This window comes from Pogona vitticeps, chromosome 3 (genome assembly GCF_051106095.1).
Source record: "Pogona vitticeps strain Pit_001003342236 chromosome 3, PviZW2.1, whole genome shotgun sequence".
Taxonomy (NCBI): domain Eukaryota; kingdom Metazoa; phylum Chordata; class Lepidosauria; order Squamata; family Agamidae; genus Pogona; species Pogona vitticeps.
In genome coordinates this window covers 164,607,819-164,625,235 of record NC_135785.1, presented here as the reverse complement: position 1 = coordinate 164,625,235, position 17,417 = coordinate 164,607,819, and positions in this window count along the sequence as shown.

Genomic DNA, 17,417 nt, shown 5'->3' with positions numbered 1-17,417 from the left:
GCATAGCGATCCGTTTTTTCGGATCGCTAATGCGATCGCACAACGTTGTTCCCATAGGGAAAAATTCGCTTTGCGAAGACCGGTAAGCGTTTCGCTTACCGATCTTCGCAAAACGACCCCCGCCGATCAGCTGTTCGGCGGCCAAAATGGCCGCCGGAAGCCGGGAAATGGCCTAAAATGGCCGCGCGCAGCGTTTTCGCGCCCTCAAGCGAGGCGAGGGCACGAAAATGGCTGCCGGCCATTACGAAGCTTCGTTGAACGGTGAGTATTTGGCCCATTTGGAACGCATTAATGGCTTTCTAATGGGCTTTTCTGTACCGTTTAACGATGCTTCAGCATAGCGAAGGTTAATCCGGAACGGATTAACCTCGCTATGCGAGGCACCACTGTAGTTACATCTCAGGCTCTACAAGCCTCAGTTAGCATGTGAAATGTTCATGACAGTACAATTTGAAAAAGCCTGAACAAGTCTTGTTGGTTTGGAAGGGTTGCCAGGAGAAAGCATCTTTTCTTTAAAAAAATAAAAATAAAAAGAAGAGAGAGAGAGAGAGAGAGAGAGAGCATGACAACATGGCTTAGGTTTGCTAAGTTGCATCTGAACAAACCACAAGACTCCTGGAACAATGTCCTTTGGACAGATGAGACCAAAGTGGAGACATTTGGCCATGATACATGATTAAAATGGTTTGGCAAAAAACAAACACAGCATATTAGCACAAACATTTCATGCCAACTGTCGGGCATGGTGCTGGAGGGGTGATGATTTGGGCTTGTTTTGCAACCACAGGACCTGAGCACCTAGCAGTCACAGAGTCAACCATGAACTCCTCTGTATATCAAAGTATTCTAGTCAAATGTGAGGCCAACTCTCTGACAGCCGAAGCCTGGCTGAAATAATGCAATAGGACAATGATCCAGAGCACACCAGCAAATCTATAACAAATCGTTAAAAAAAGAAAAGGATCAAGGTGTTCCATTGGCCCAGTCAAAGTCCAGACCTCAACCTGACTGAAATGCTATGGTGGGCCTTAAGAGAGTTGTGCATAAACTAATGCCCACAAACCTCAATGAACTGAAGCAATGTTGTAACAAAGAGTGGTCCGAAATTCCTCCACAATATTGTGAGAGACTGATAAGTCATACATAGAATGATTACCTCATGTTATTGCTGCTAAAGGTGGTTCCACATGGTATGGAATCATTAGGTCCACTTGGTTTTTCACACATGGCTTCTCCATTTTGGCTTTATTTTTGTAAAATAAATCATGGCACAGTGCAATGTCATGTGCTGTGTTGTTCATCTGAAGTTCTGTTTACCTAATTTTCAGATATGATAAGGACCAGATGCTTGTCCTGATATGTAAAATCGTAGAATTCAAGGAGAGTGTGCTTTCTATTTCACATGACTATACTGTTCCTGAGAGAAGGTTAAAATTTTTTCCCCTTTGGTATTGAAACCATTTTCAAAGTTGAAGGAGGGAGCCAGCGAAGGACAGAAAGCAAAGGAGGTCAAGAGCAGGTCAGCTAACCTATACCCAATTCATCCATTCCTGTATGTGGAATCAATTTGCACATTCTAAACCATATGCAAAGGTACAGATGGATGCACAGAAAGCAGTGGACAGGAATGTCTCCCCACATAGAATCAAAGAATAGAACCATAGATTCTGCTGTAGACTGTCATTCATCCTTTCAATGTTTGTTTTTTAAAAACCTCACAGGGACTGTAATGTGAATTTGCAAACAGTAGAGAAACAGAACCCTGCTAGTGGTTTTATTTCACAAAGATTAACTGAAAAGAGAATTATTTCAGGTTCTTAAGTGGGCTTGTAAGATTTAGTGCATGGAATTCAGATATTATTTCACTCCAATGTAAATCAAAATGGGTGATCAAATACCCAGCTTCTTCTTCCTTGAAAAGGGTGGTTTTTTTTGTTGCTGTTATTTGGTTTTCCCTCTTTGAATCTCAAATTTAGTCCAAATAGACTAGAAATGCATGGATATAAGTGTCTGTTATGTGCCCTCAAGATATCAATGTGTGGTATGCACCCTTCCTAGAGCAAGCCTAATAAGGTCTTCAAGGTAAGTGAGACATTTCAGGAATGGTCTTACCAATGCCACTCCACCTCCAGTGACTCTCCATGGCCAAATGAAGATTTGAACCCAGATCTCCTGAGTCCTAGAACACAGACAGAGTTCTAGCTCCAGTCCTCTGAAGATGTCGGCCACAGAGACTGGCAAAACGTTAGGAAGAAAAACCTTCGGAACACAGCTGAACAGCCTGAAAAACCTACAACAACCACCTAGTCCATCGCTCGGTCTGCTCTGCTCCATCACACTGGATTCCCTGGAGATCAATACCAAACTCAGAAGGAAGATACATTCGAAAGTGCTACCAGTCTTCTTTTTAATATGTTACATGTGCCTTCACTCCCACACTCATATTTAATTAACTGTCTTTAGTCTTGTTTCTATTGTTAATTTTAAAGAAAAAATATGTTTAAAAATAGGTTATTATGAACCTGGCTCTGTGCTCTATAATTTTTTGAAATTTCCTGTAATATTTAATATTGAAGAAGCTATTAAGAAGATATTGTGATCATGATTTCTGCATTATAATCGTAATTAAAAGCGTGGGTGTGAGGCTAATCCAACAGTTAATAATTGCTCAAGTAAAACAACAACAACAGCAACAACAACAGAAGGATTTATGTGCAGACTTTTCTGACAGATGTACTTCCAGTAGTTTTCCAGTAGGTACTTATTCAGCAAGAATGGAATGATGCTGAGAGGGAGGAACATCTCATTGAGTAGCTCACCTTCCTAACCCCAAGGCTGCATCTTTACTCTGAGGTAAACACACTTAGTCCAACTAGTTCACGCCACCAAATCACATGATGAGGAATACAGGTGGCAACTGATTAATTAGCAGCAATTTGCTGCAGTCATTTACACTCTTGCCCATACACTGGCATAAATTAACAATAGGATCCTACCCATGGCTATCTATTTGTTCTGTTCTTGTTCAACTACTTCACATCCTTATCTGGAACAGTATCTAAGTTAGGTGAAAGAAAAGAATCCACATTTCATAGATACAGGCTATGACCCAAAGAGTCCACATTCTGTTAGTGGAACATTGGCGGTTTGGGAAACTCCCTCTCTTTTGGGGGATTGACTCTCAACGCGAAGAGTGAGGTCCGCAGCTTGGGGATACATCTGGATCCGGTGCTTACCATGGAAACCCAGGTGGCGTCAGTGGTCAGCTCTGCCTATTTCCATCTGTGGCAGATTGCTCAGCTGCATCCCTATCTTGATGGTGGGGCCCTCACCACTCTGGTCCATGCGCTTGTAATCTCGAGATTAGACCACTGTAATGCGCTCTACGTGGGGCTACCTTTGAGATTGATGCGGAAGCTTCAAATGGTGCAAAATGCGGCGGCCAGACCTCTTAGTGGGACAAGAAAATACCAGCATATCTCTTACATTCTGGCTGCCTTGCATTGGCTGCCCATTCGTTTCCGCAATGATTTCAAAGTGTTAATGATGACATACAAAGCCCTAAATGGTTTAGGACCTCGATACCTAATGGAACGCCTTCTCCCACCTAGATCTACTCGAATCACTCGATATAGTCAGGAAAGATGGCTGAGGGGCCTAACGCTGAGGGAGGCCCAGAAAGAAAGAACAAGAAACCGGGCCTTCTCAGCAGTGGCCCCTCGGCTTTGGAAGAGCCTTCCAACTCGCTGGGTGTTTTTAAGAGTCAATTAAAGACTTGGCTCTTTAGGCAGGCCTTCCCTCCTGTCAATACTTAACTTTTACTTTTTACCTCAGCTTTTTCCTCACATTACCCATCTTGAACAATACTAATACCATTACTCAAATATGTTTTATTGTAAGCTGCCCTGAGTAGACATCGTCTAGAAGGGCGGGATATAAATGTAATTAAATGAATGAATGAATCAATCAATCAAAGCGTGCAAAGCATGCTGCTTATATACCGCCCCATAGCGCTTCAAGCACTCTCTGGGCGGTTTACAATTTAAATATGCAGGCTACACATTGCCCCCCCAGTGAGCTGGGTACTCATTTTACCAACCTCGGAAGGATAGAAGGCTGAGTCAACCTTGAGCCGGCTACCTGGGATTTGAACCCCAGGTCGTGAGCACAGTTTTAGCTGCAGTACAGCGGTTTAACCACTGGGCCATGAATGAATGAATGAATGAATGAATGAATGAATGAATGAATGAATGAATAAATAAATAAATAAATAAATAAATAAATATGTATCTCTGGGAAATCTGAGACTTTAGCGCTCTGAATTTTAATATACAGATCTTAGTAGACTGAATTTGTACTTCATCATAAGTTCCAATTCAAGGCTTTAAAACAGTGGCCAGAATCCTGTTGGTTTAGGTATGTGCAAGTCAAACTTTGTTACTCACTGCAGCAAATTGCCACTAACAGGTCATTCACTGTATCCAGCCAGTAGGCTTTCAGAAAGAGGGATTCACTCTGATGGCATACTCAACTTTATTTATACATGCCCAAAGGATCGTCCACACAGCAGTGTGATCTCTGGTCATTTTGGGTTATCCTGGGCTTTTCTACAAACACATTTTTTGGTTCTGCTTTGCAGTGTTGAGCTGGCTGGATAGCACAGTGAATTGGAACATCTGGGCTGAGAGTTTGATTCCCAACCATGCATCGCATGAGAACAGCCGGTCTGGGCAGCCTTGGGCAAGCTCCTCCCTGAGTGCTCCCAAAAGAAGAGATTGGCAGGCTAGTTCTGACTACAGTAGGACCACGGCATCTATGAGGGATCAGTTCCAAGCCTCCCTGGAGATGTCATAAGCCACAGATATTCAGACCTTACATAGAGCAGGGACAGCACTGAAGTGTATTAGCCAATTTGCCTGTGTGTACCGCTGAGGTGGCTTGTTTCTTAACTTCCAACCACTGGAGCAGCAGGGGAATGTCTGAGCAGAGGAGAGGTGGCAGCGAAAATGGAGGCAGGAGTGGGAGAGGAGAAGCAGGAACAGAGATCCTGGCGAAGAAGCAGAAGCAGAGCAGCAGCAAGAACAGCAACCCTGGGGACGTGTGAGCTGCCTGCATAGTCTCTGGTTCCCTCTAGTGGCCAGTTCTGGCAATATACCTTGGAAACACATATTTCTGGGTTTTTCAATTTAATATTTCCCGGCAGTGAATAACTGTATATTGTGCATACAGCGGTCCTACTGTACTTTATACCTGGTAAGGGGCAACATGATGGCATGGTATAGTTATTTATGGACCGACCCTCTTAATTCTACTTTTAGCCTTGCACCATGTGGACACTGGGGTGCAGCACCTGCATCAGGGGGACAAGGAACATTGAAAAAAATGCTCAGCGTGGGCGGCCTCTTTTTAAAACATCCACAAGACTTTGGCCAGTGATGCTGCCAAAGTGCACAATTTGTCTGGATATTTGCCTACCCAGATTGTAAAGCTTGGGTGCATTACAAGTCAAGCAGCATTTTCGCCAAAAGTCAGGAGAGCATCAGTAGTCGCTATACTGCTTAAACAGTTATATTCAAATACCTATGATGGAAACATTCAAGGGACTCTATTCTAAACTCTAGTCCTATTTGCATTTACCTATGGATAATTTCAAAGGCGACAATGCAGCTCCTGTAGATATATGTGGCCTTTACACCTCTCTGTTCCTTAGCAGTATTGTAAAAATGTACTCAGTTCTCAAGGGAACTCAAGGCTGCAGTTTGCAATCACTTACCTGAATTTAATTCCATGGGATTTAATTCTGAGTAGGCATGTGGAGGAATGCATTGTAGAATGCACTGCGGCTGGATCCTGCCTTTGGGGTAGGTGGGCAGGCTCGACCGGTATGTTATTTTAATTAAGATACATATGATAGTTGTTGGATTTAGAAAGTCAGAATGCAGGGCCTTTTTAAAAGGTATTAAATGTCTCTGAATAGTAAAATAAACCTGTCAGGTCCTCTGCCATTGTCTATTTTAAGTCACCAGCGACAGGGATATGGAGAACAGGAAAAGGACAGCCATTTTCTTGAAGGGCTACCCAGAATCACAGAGTGAATTGGAATTATTGCACAACATATAATTAAGAAAGAATAATAAATTCAGCAAGCCTCAGTTCTTGATCAAGGTGAGAGCGTGCGCGAGAGAGCAGTCTTTTCACTAGCAGTGGCATTTTGCAGACAACTTTTTCATGAAAGGTAAACAGATGCATATAATGATGCTATGAGGACATGAGAGAATTTTCTTTCAGAAGGTGAAGGCAAAGAGTGGCCACGAGATGGCAATGCTGTTCTGCCATTCAGAGCAAAGTGCTTTCTCACAAAGCATGTTTAGTCTAAGACCCACCCTAGGCTTTAAAAGAGACCTCCAATGTATTAAACCTGGGGTTCATCCTGTGAAGGGATCCCAGAAAAAAGGAAAAAATGTCCTTTATAAACACAGTCTTACATATACTCACATGGGAGTCAGCACCAGTGGATTAAATGGGGTTTACTTCTGAGTTGACATGCATAGGATTATGGTGTATATCAGAACATAATTTCTCTTGCAGTCTAATTAACAGTGCAAACTTACAAATGCCTACTTGAACATGAGTTCTACGGAGTTCAATAAAAAAATTCCAGTAAATTTTGGAAGTAAAATAGGACTTCCCACGTTTACAATCTTAAACTATTGTGAGATTTAATATCTTAAGATTTAAAAAATCACATTTTTCAGGGTAACATGTATGGCACCATTAACCACTTAGCTGTCTTCCATTGTGTGATTTTTAACTAGCAAGAAAGGCCCAGTGGCCAGGCACTGGGGCAATCTACAGGCTACATCCCTGTAACATTCTTGTTTATATTGTGTATCAAGTAGTATATATAAACATGGTCATCTCTCCAGAGACTGGCTGAAATGTGATGGGAAAACATGATTCCCTACTATGTGAATGGCTGTATCTGAGACTAAAGTTCCTCTCTCTCTCTCTCTCTCTCTCTCTCTCTCTCTCTCTCTCTCTCTCTCCAAATTAACAGCAGGTTCCCATGAGACCTAAACCCTGAAAACTCAAAATACAGGCATTAAGGACAAATGAAAAGCTGAGACAATGCTTTTATCCTCCTTTCCTGTCATTAACCACAGTGTAAACCAGGAATGGCAACTCTTCTCATCTTTCACCACTGGCTATGCTGTTCAGGACTGAGATGAGCTGTGATCTGACAACATCTGGAGGAACACCTGTTCCCCACATTTAGTGTAGACAGGCCATCATTTCTTGAGTTGGGACATTATGGGATGTTGCCAGTCTCCTCTTCTGGTTCCTGAAGAAGAGAAGGAGAGGGTGTGGAAACATCCACATGACTGGCTGTGGTTAGTTCATGATGTAAGGGACCAGGATGCTCTAGTACATTGTTCCAGTGGATCATCAGGGTTCCCCCCCCCCATTCCATCTGATCTTGGATAAAATGGAAATTTATCCTACTGTTCAATTTCTGAACAAATGCAGTGGTGATAGAAAATTATGATGTCTAGCCATTAGAGATGGGCACGAACCTTGATTCAAAGGTTTGTGCCAGTTTGTATGTGTGCGTTCCCTTCCTCCATCTCCTCAGCTGGATCCCCCACTCACCAGCTGGTGCGCACTCCTTTGTTCCTCCTCTTTGGCTGTTCTGACAAGGCTCCAGTAGAAGCACCAACTTCCCTGCCCGGCTTCCTTGGCTGATCGCCCACTCAGACATGGAGGCAGACCAGGCAAACCCATGCTTCTGCTGGGGACTGGCTGGACAGCCCAAGAGAAGGAGAAGAGTAGCACACTCTGACTGGTGAGTGAGCCATGGGCCGAGGAGACAGGGGGGAGGGATTCATTCCCATCTCTACTAGCCATCATTGCTGCAGCATATGATTATAGAATTTAGCGTGAAAATCCTGGAAAGGTTACACCTGGGATAACAAAGCCCAGAAATCACCGCAATCACTAGCATAGCTAATGGTTATGCTAGTGGAGGGACTCCAGAAATTGTAGGTTAGAAAAGTAGCTTTTCTGAGATCTGCTAACCTAGGTCCACTTGGATTAAGCCCAAGTCTTACTCAGTTGTTCCTCAAGTCACTGACCTTGATGCTTTAAGAAAATAGGGGGCCTGTAGGATGGTGAGGGACCATGGAGAAGCATTTGAAGGTTTTTATCCCTGATCCAGAGACTGAACTGAAGTTCAGTGGGCCACCAACCTTTCCATTATTTCCTCCACCTTCACTTTTTGCTTAATCCCCAGCATGATGAAGAGTTCTGAGAAGTCTCCGTTCTTGCTGACTATTTTGTTTTGGTTGGTCCAATTAACAGTATTGTCCACATGTAGTTTTAGTATTTCCCTAGATATTACTTCCCAGCATTGTATTACCAAGAGGTGGAGTGGGGGTGAGGGACAGGGAGAGAAATGTTGGCTAACTTACGAGCCCACAAAGATGAGTATTTCATGAGCTCCTGACACAGCTTGCCTGGGGAGAAATGTTTTATATCCTTCTTCTAATTCCAAGGTTAGGTGCTTTTATGACCTCCGAATCTCCCATTTGCTGGGGCCATAATTTCTCCAAGCAAAACCTTCAGAAAGAATACAGGAAACAAGCAAGGGGAATTCAGAGTGAACGAGATAATGTCTTAACCATGACCACCGAAGGGGGGGGGGCAGGGACACAGCAGAAGTCAGATTTTTCACATTGCCTTGATGTTCTACAGTGCTTTAAAACAAATGTGCTAGTTTTTTTGGGGGTGTGTGTGTGTGATAGTTTTAAAATAACAAATACAGTAAATAAAATATATATATAAAACAGCATCCCCCTGCCTTCCGACAGTAACACAGTAGCCAGGGCCCAACTTACATTAGTTTATTCATGCTTAGAAAGAAAGAAAGAAAGAAAGAAAGAAAGAAAGAAAGAAAGAAAGAAAGAAAGAAAGAAAGAAAGAAAGAAAGAAAGAAAGAAAGAAGCATGTTTTAAGTTAATTTGGTTTAATTTAAAGGAAAGTCACAATGAAGATAGCCAGTACAGAAAGCACTTGCAAACAGTTTTTTTTTTTGGGGGGGGGACACTCTTCTTACCTGTTTAAAATCCTCCACCCACCCCTCACTATGACTGTTGCTGCAAACATCCTGGAGCTCTCTCTCTCTCTCTCTCTCTCTGTGTGTGTATATATATGTGTATGCATGTGTGTGTGTGTGTGTGTGTGCGTGTGCGTGCATGATCTGGGATGGGACTGAGGGGCTCCATTCTGTACATTTTCTGGATGAGGGCTCCATGCAGCTGCTTTCGTTCTAAGCAAAGAGGCCAGTGTAAGCATGCTTTTAATAATAAACATGGCTCAAATCATTGTTACTCTAAAAGGGCCAAACGGTAAGGGTTCAGGAGCCTCTGATTTACCTTGCTCTACCTGGAAAACTAGAGTTCAGCGAACTGCAGCTTTCTTGAACCTTGTGGGTTCGTCACAGTCCCAAGACCTGTGGGAACTGGTAACGGGTATGGTCCATGGCTGCCCTGCTCTTGGTCAGGCTCCTCCTACCGATTACTGCACAGGTAATCCCTATGGGGATATGCCTTTGTATCCTAGAAGATGTCTGTTGCTGCGTGATGTCTGTGTGGAGAATATTCAGTCAGTAAGCCAACTGGCTGGAAGCAAGACGCCTTGATTTTGACAGTCTTGTTGCAGCTCCGTGTCTTCTTTCAGGGCTCTCCTTATAACACACAACCCAGTTGCTTTACTGATGTGGTTTGAAAAAGTGTCAGTGCCTTAACTTGCGATTTCCAGAAGGCAGTATTTGAAGCTGGATTCACATGTCTCACCTGCAATAAATCATCCGTTACCTGTTTAGCCAGAGACCTAGATCCCTGGGTGTTTCTGTAATGTGGTGCTGAAGTAATTACTTAGGACTGGCATGGAAATCAATCACAAAAGTGTACTTTTTAATGTGCCACTAAGCGAGAACTGACTTGTAGCAACCCTAATACGGCTTTCAAAGTAAGTGAGATATTTAAGGAGTAGTTTTACTAGTTCCAGACACCCCAATGACCTTTCATGGCTGAGTAGAGATTTGAACCCAGGACTCTTGAGTCCTTGTCCATCACTCTGTTTATTGTACCACACTGGATACTGCCCTCCTGCTCCCCTTCAGTAATGCAGTGTTGATGTGGTAACTTCCCACAGGACATATTCACCTACAGTATGTGATCCCTTCCCTCACATTTCATAAGCAAGGATAGGGAATGCATTATAGGAGTACAACTCCTATCATCCCTCACTATTGGCTATACAGGTGGAGGCAGATGGAAGCTGCAGCAACATATGACCACCAGAACTCACATGTCCCATATAATGAGGAGTATGTGGTTCCAGATCTGGATTGGAATCCGGTATAAGCAAACCTGAAGAGGAGAAGGAATACTACGACTGCTAAAATTAATAATATTAATATTTTCCTGATTAGGCACTAATTCTTAGCTCCTTGCTATCTTAAGGTCTGATGGGTTGTAGTAGTAGTAGTAGTAGTAGTAGTAGTAGTAGTAGTAGTAGTAGTAGTAGTAGTAGTAGTAGTAGTTATTATAATCATTATCATTGTTGTTGTTGTCGTCATCGGCATCATCATCATCATTATTGTTGTTGTTTAGTCGTTTAGTCATGTCCAACTCTTCGTGACCCCATGGACTTACTCCCTCATGGATTGCTGACTTGTCGTGAAGGGGCTTGAGTAATTCAGAGGAACTATGGGCTATGCCATGCAGGGATACCCAAGCTAAAAGATATGACGCTGGAAGATGAGCCCCCTCAGGTCGGAAGGTGTCCAACATTCTACTGAGGAAGAGCAGAGGACAAGGACAAGTAGCTCCAGAGCTAATGATGTGGTTGGGCCAAAGCCGAAAGGACACTCAGCTGTGGACGTGCCTGGAAGTGAAACGAAAGTCCGATGCTGCAAAGAAAAATACTGCATAGGAACCTGGAATGTAAGATCTATGAACCCTGGTAAGCTGAATGTGGTCAAACAGGAGATGGCAAGAATAAACATCGGCATCCTGGACGTCAGTGAACTAAAATGGACATGAATGGGTGAATTAAATTCAATTAATATCGACTATGCTGGACAAGAATCCCGTAGAAGAAATGGAGTAGCCCTGATAGTCAACAAAAGAGTGGGAAAAGCTGTAATGGGATATAATCCAAAAATGATAGAATGATTTCAATACGAATCCAAGGCAGACCTTTCAACATCACAATAATCCAAGTTTATGCACCAACCACCATTGCTGAGGAGACTGAAATTGACCAATTCTATGAAGACTTACAAAACCTGCTAGAACTGACACCAAAGAAAGATGTTCTTCTCATTCTAGGGGATTGGAATGCTAAAGTAGGGAGTCAAGAGATAAAAGGAACAACAGGAAAGTTTGACCTTGGAGTTCAAAACAAAGCAGGACAAAGGCTAATAGAGTTTTGTCAAGATAACAAGCTGGTCATCACAAACACTCTTTTCCAACAACACAAGAGGTGACTATACACATGGACATCACCAGATGGGCAATACTGAAATCAGATTGATTATATTCTCTGCACCCAAAGATGGAGAAGCTCTATGCAGTCAGCAAAAACAAGACCTGGAACTGATTGTGGCTCTGATCATCAGCTTCTCATAGCAAAATTCAAGCTTAAACTTAAGAGAGTAGGAAAAATCACTGGGCTAGTCAGGTATAATCTAAACCAAATCCCTTAAGAATACACAGTGGAAGTGAAGAACAGATTTAAGGAACTAGATTTGGTGGACAGAGTGCCTGAAGAACTTTGGATAGAGGCTCGTAACATTGTACAGGAGGCAGCAACAGAAACCATCCCAAAGAAAAGGAAATGCAAAAAAGCAAAGTGGCTGTCCAAAGAGGTCTTACAAATAGCAGAGAAGAGAAGAGAAGAGAAACAAAATACAAGGGAGATAGGGAAAGTTACAGAAAATTCAATTCAGACTTCCAAAGAATAGCAAGGAGAGACAAGAGGGTCTTCTTAAATGAAGAGTGCAAAGAAATAGAGGAAAATAATAGAAAGGGAAAAACCAAAGATATGTTCAGGAAAATCAGAGATATTAAAGGAACATTTTATGCAAAGATGAACATGATAAAGGACAAAGATGGGAGGGACCTTACAGAAGCAGAAAACATCAAGAAGAGGTGGCAAGAATACATAGAGGAATTATACCAGAAAGATTTGGATATCCCAGACAACCCAGATAGTGTGGTTGCTGACCTTGAGCCAGACATCCTGGAGAGTGAAGTCAAGTGGGCCTTAAAAAGCTTGGCTAACAACAAGGCCAGTGGAGGTGATGGCATTCCAGTTGAACTATTTAAAATCTTAAAAGATGACACTGTTCAGATGCTACACTCAATATGCCAGCAAGTTTGGAGAACTCAGCAGTGGCCAGCGGACTGGAAAAGATCAATCTACATCCCAATCCCAAAGAAGGGCAGTGCCAAAGAATGCTCCAACTACTGTAGAATTGCACTCATTTCACACACTAGCAAGGATATGCTCAAAATCCTACAAGGTAGGCTTCAGCAGTAGGTGGACTGAGAACTCCCAGAAGTGCAAGCTGGATTTTGAAGGGGCAGAGGAACTAGAGACCAAATTGCTAACATCCGCTGGATTATGGAGAAAGCCAGACAGTTCCAGAAAAACATCTACTTCTGCTTTATTGACTATGCAAAAGCCTTTGACTGTGTGGACCACAGCAAACTATGGCAAGTCCTAAAAGAAATCGGAGTGCCTGATCACCTTCTCTATCTCCTGAAAAACCTGTACGTGGGACAGGAAGCAACAGTTAGAACTGGATATGGAACAACTGATTGGTTCAAAATTGGGAAAGGAGTACAAGGCTGTATATTGTCCCCAGCTAATTTAACTTATATGCAGAATACATCATGCAAAAGTCTGGACTGGATGAATCCCAAGTCGGAATTACGATTGCCAGAAGAAATATCAACAACCTCCGATATGCAGATGATACCACTCTGATGGCAGAAAGTGAGGAGGAATTAAGGAACCTTGTAATGAGGGTGAAAGAGAAATGCAAAAAATGGTCTGAAGCTCAACATAAAAAAAACCCCCTAAGATCATGGCCACTGGTCTCATCACCTCCGGGCAAATTGAAGGGGAAGATATGGAGGCAGTGACAGATTTTACTTTCTTGGGCTCCATGATCACTGCAGATGGAGACAGCAGCCCTGAAATTAAAAGATGCCTGCTTCTTGGGAGGAAAGTGATGACAAACCTCAACAGCATCTTAAAAAGCAGAGACATCACCTTGCTGATAAAGGTCCACATAGTCAAAGCTATGGTTTTTCCAGTAGTGATGTACAGAAGTGAGAGCTGGACCATAAAGAAAGCTGACCACCGAAGAATTGATACTTTTGAATTGTGGTGCTGGAGGAGACTCTTGAGAGTCCCCTGGATTGCAAGGAGATCAAACCTATCCATTCTAAAGGAAATCAACCCTGAGTGCTCACTGGAAGGATAGATCCTGAAGCTGAGACTCCAATACTTTGGCCATCTCATGAGAAGAGAAGACTCCCTGGATAAGACCCTGATGTTGGGAAAGTACGAAGGCAAGAGGAGAAGGGGACGACAGAGGATGAGATGGTTGGACAGTGTCATCAAAGCTACCAACATGAATTTGACACAACTACGGGAGGCAGTGGAAGATAGGAGGGCCTGGCGTGCTCTGGTCCATGGGGTCATGAAGAGTCGGACACGACTAAATAACTAAATTATTATTATTATTATTTTCAGTTAGAGTAGGGGTTGGGGTTTGGGTAGAAGGGGATAAGGAGGGAATGGATAAGGGTGGCGTAAAGCTAAAATTCCAGTGGGTGAAAGAGTATTCTTACATCCATTTACTTAGTTGTGTTGAAAGGAAATCACATAAATAAACCATCTAACAATTTTTCCAGGCTATTTATCTTTACAGCTCTACAATGCATGGCTATTTTGGGCTGCAATTCTCATCAGTAGTAGCCAACAGAGCCACTGGTGAGCAAAGATGGGAATTGCAGCATAAAACACATCTGGAGGCACACCTATGCTCTAGAGTCGTGGTTCACACCCTTGGGTAACCCAACTGTTCTTGGACTGCAAATCCCAGAAGCCTTCATCACTAGCTGTGCTGGTCAGGGTTGTGGGGGTTGCCAGTCCAAGAACACCCAGATTACCCAAGGTTGGGAACCATTTCTTGAGAATATTCTCTCCCTCTCTTCTTCAACCTCGTGATGGATCAGGCAAGGGTAGCTCTCCAGCTTTCCCCCTCCTACTTCCTCCAGGACTGTGGCAATAGGAGTGAGAAAGACTAGTCTCCCTATCACCACCACTACCTTCATTCTCTCTCCACCCCCTTCTCACCTCTTTGGCCCTTGCAACATGTGATTGTCATAGGTACTTGATGTTAATACCAACATTAGGTGTCCTGGAAAAAGCAGATGTCTCTGGGGCTCCTTGTAGAAGGGACAGTGCCAAGGGAACATTTCAGGTGCCAGGGAGCGGGCAGGCCGGGGTGTGTGTGTGGCAGGCAGGCAGGAAGAAGGGGAAGGGGGAAATGAGAGCTGAGGGAGACTATAACCTTTGTTTCCATCATTCATCCCGTTGTTATGGGTTAAATGAATGGAAGGAAGGAGAGATTTATTAAAATGAAATACATATTCTCAACCAAGTAATTATAAATTCTGGTGAGAACCCTATTGTAAGCTCCATGGCTCCCACTTCAAATGTCATTTAATTTGTGGGGAATCAGAACGGAAAAGCACCCGTTCTTTCAGCTGTGCAGGTAATGTATGAACCAGACTCCAATTGAAAAAAATTCCCATCTAAAGCAAAAGGCTTAGTTGTTTATTTCTTCTAGCCAGGCTTAGCCCTTTCGTAGCATATTAACAGACACTATTCACTAAGCTGCCCATCTTTTCTTCAAGTAGATGGAGAGGAACTAGTTCCATTACATTTCACTCTAGTTTAATCCCCTCTTGTTAGAAGAAGCGGAAAATGCAATTAAATGCACTTCTGAAGCTCTTCCCTGAAGCGCCGTTTTCCATATTGGCCACATTAAACAGCCAGGGCAACAGTCTGTATCCCCCAGCACCCTCATCCCCAACCCCCCCTCTTACCTGCAAATGATGCGGCACTTCCCACCTCCAAAACAGAAAAGCAAGGAACTCCGGTAGCTGCATTTTATCTAGCATGCTTTTTCCCTTAGAGGAATTTTTCTGTGCAGGCCCATTTCTTAGAGAAGCATAAGTTTAATCTCTGATTTTATTCATATTACCTTCATTTCATTTTTTAAAAAAACAGATTGCTTTACTTTGTCCATAGCCTCTACTTGATTGGGTGCTCCATGTATTGCCCTTCTCAGAGTATGTGGCTGGATGGCAGAATTCTGAAGTTTTTCTGGCCCTAACAACGATCCTGTAAGGAAGTTTTCCTGGGACTAAATGTGGGGTTTCTTTTTGGCGGGTTGTCTTCTCCCTGATAATGAGGTTCAAGGATGGAGCATGAGTTTGAATTTAGCATTGCTTCTTGGTGGTCATGTGGTGCCTGGGGCCAAGGGCACATTTTGTACATTTTGTACATTTTGTACATTTTTAGATGGTTTTTTCTTTCCTATAGATGGCAGATTTGGCCACCTTCACAAAAATTGGACTCCTTTAATGTGTTCTGTCTTCAGCTGCTCCTTGTGATCATCTCTGTGAGCCAAAACACAGAGAAGCTGGAAGTGGAGTGTGTCAAGGTCAACAGTTTAGTGCTGCTATATTTCCAGGGCTACAATTCTTACGCTACATGCTTTCTAGTAACTTCCGACTTATAGCGATCCTATGGATGACTGATATCCAGAATGTTCTGTCCAAAACAAGCCTGCTCAACTCTTGTAAACTCAAACTTGTGTCTCTTTAAAAGAGGGTCAGTCCATCTCATAATTGATTTTCCTCTGTTCCTGCTGCCTTCAACTTTTCTCAGCATTATTGTCTATTCCCGTGAATCCTTCTTTCTCATAATGTGCCTAAAGCATGACAGACGTAGTGTTGCCATTTTTTGCCCCCAGAGATAGTTCAGGATTGATTTGCTCTAGGACCTACTTGTTGATCTTTCTGGCAGTCCTGGATATTTGCAAAGCTCTCATCCTGCACCATATTTCAAATGTCAGTTTTTTTTCCTGTTAGCTTTCTTCACTGTTCAGCTTTTTCAACCATACATGCTGATTTGAAATACAAGACTGTGGATGATCTTGGCCTTAGTCTCCAGTGATACATCCTTACACTTGATGAACTTTTCTAATCCCTTCATTGCTGCCCTTCTGAGTCGCAGTCTTCTAGTTTCTTGGCTGCAGCCTGTGTTTGAATAGAGGATTGAACCAAGGTATATAAAAATTTTAACTATTTCTATTTCATCATTGTTAACATTAAAATTGTGCTGTAGTCATGATTTTTGTCTTCTTAATATTCAGCTGCAGTCCTGCTTTGGCACTTTCTTCTTTCACTTTACCTAAACGTCATTTCAAATCATTGCTGCTTTCTTCCAGGAAGGTGGTGTCATCTGCATATTTTAAATTACTGACGTTTCTTCCACCAATTTTCACTCCTCCTCCATCTCCAGCTTTTAATACGATATGTCCTGCATATAAATTGAACAGATAGTGGGAGAAAATTCACCCTTGTCTGACACTTTTGTCTATAGGAAATCATTATGTCTCTCCAATTTTAAGTGTTTCTTCTGCCATCCATCTAGTTGTTGTTTTTCTCTTTACTATAGGAATTCAACTGAGTTTAGTAATGCAAATCTCTTCTTTAAATTAATCAGAAATGCTGTTTAAATTATATTTTGGCACTATTATTCTTTTAGTGTTCTTCTTCTTTAGTGCTCTTCTTAAGATGGGATATTAACAGCTCATGATCAGTAGTACAATCTGCTCCTGATCTTTTTTTTTTTTTTTTTGCGGAGGAAAATACAGCTTCCCCATTTCCTGTTTCCAGTTATGCAGTCTATTCGATTTCTATATCAGCCGTTTGATGATGTTCACTCGGTCGATTGTCTCTTTGGTTGCTTGAAACATACAATATAGATTGTTTGCTTCACAGAACTCTGTGAGTCATTTTCCTGCTTCATTTTTCTTTTTTTACTGTTGAACCAAATTTTCCAACATTTTGTTCTGCTTTGTTTCCTGTTTTAGTATTCCAGTCACCTATGGTTATAAGCATCTCTTATTTTGGCATGTGATCAATTTCCTCCTTTATGCTTTCAGAAAAGCTTTAAGCTTCTTCACCATCTGTAGTAGGAGTATAGATTTGAATGATGGTATGTTGATAGGTTTTCCCAGAAGTCTGATGAATATTATTTAT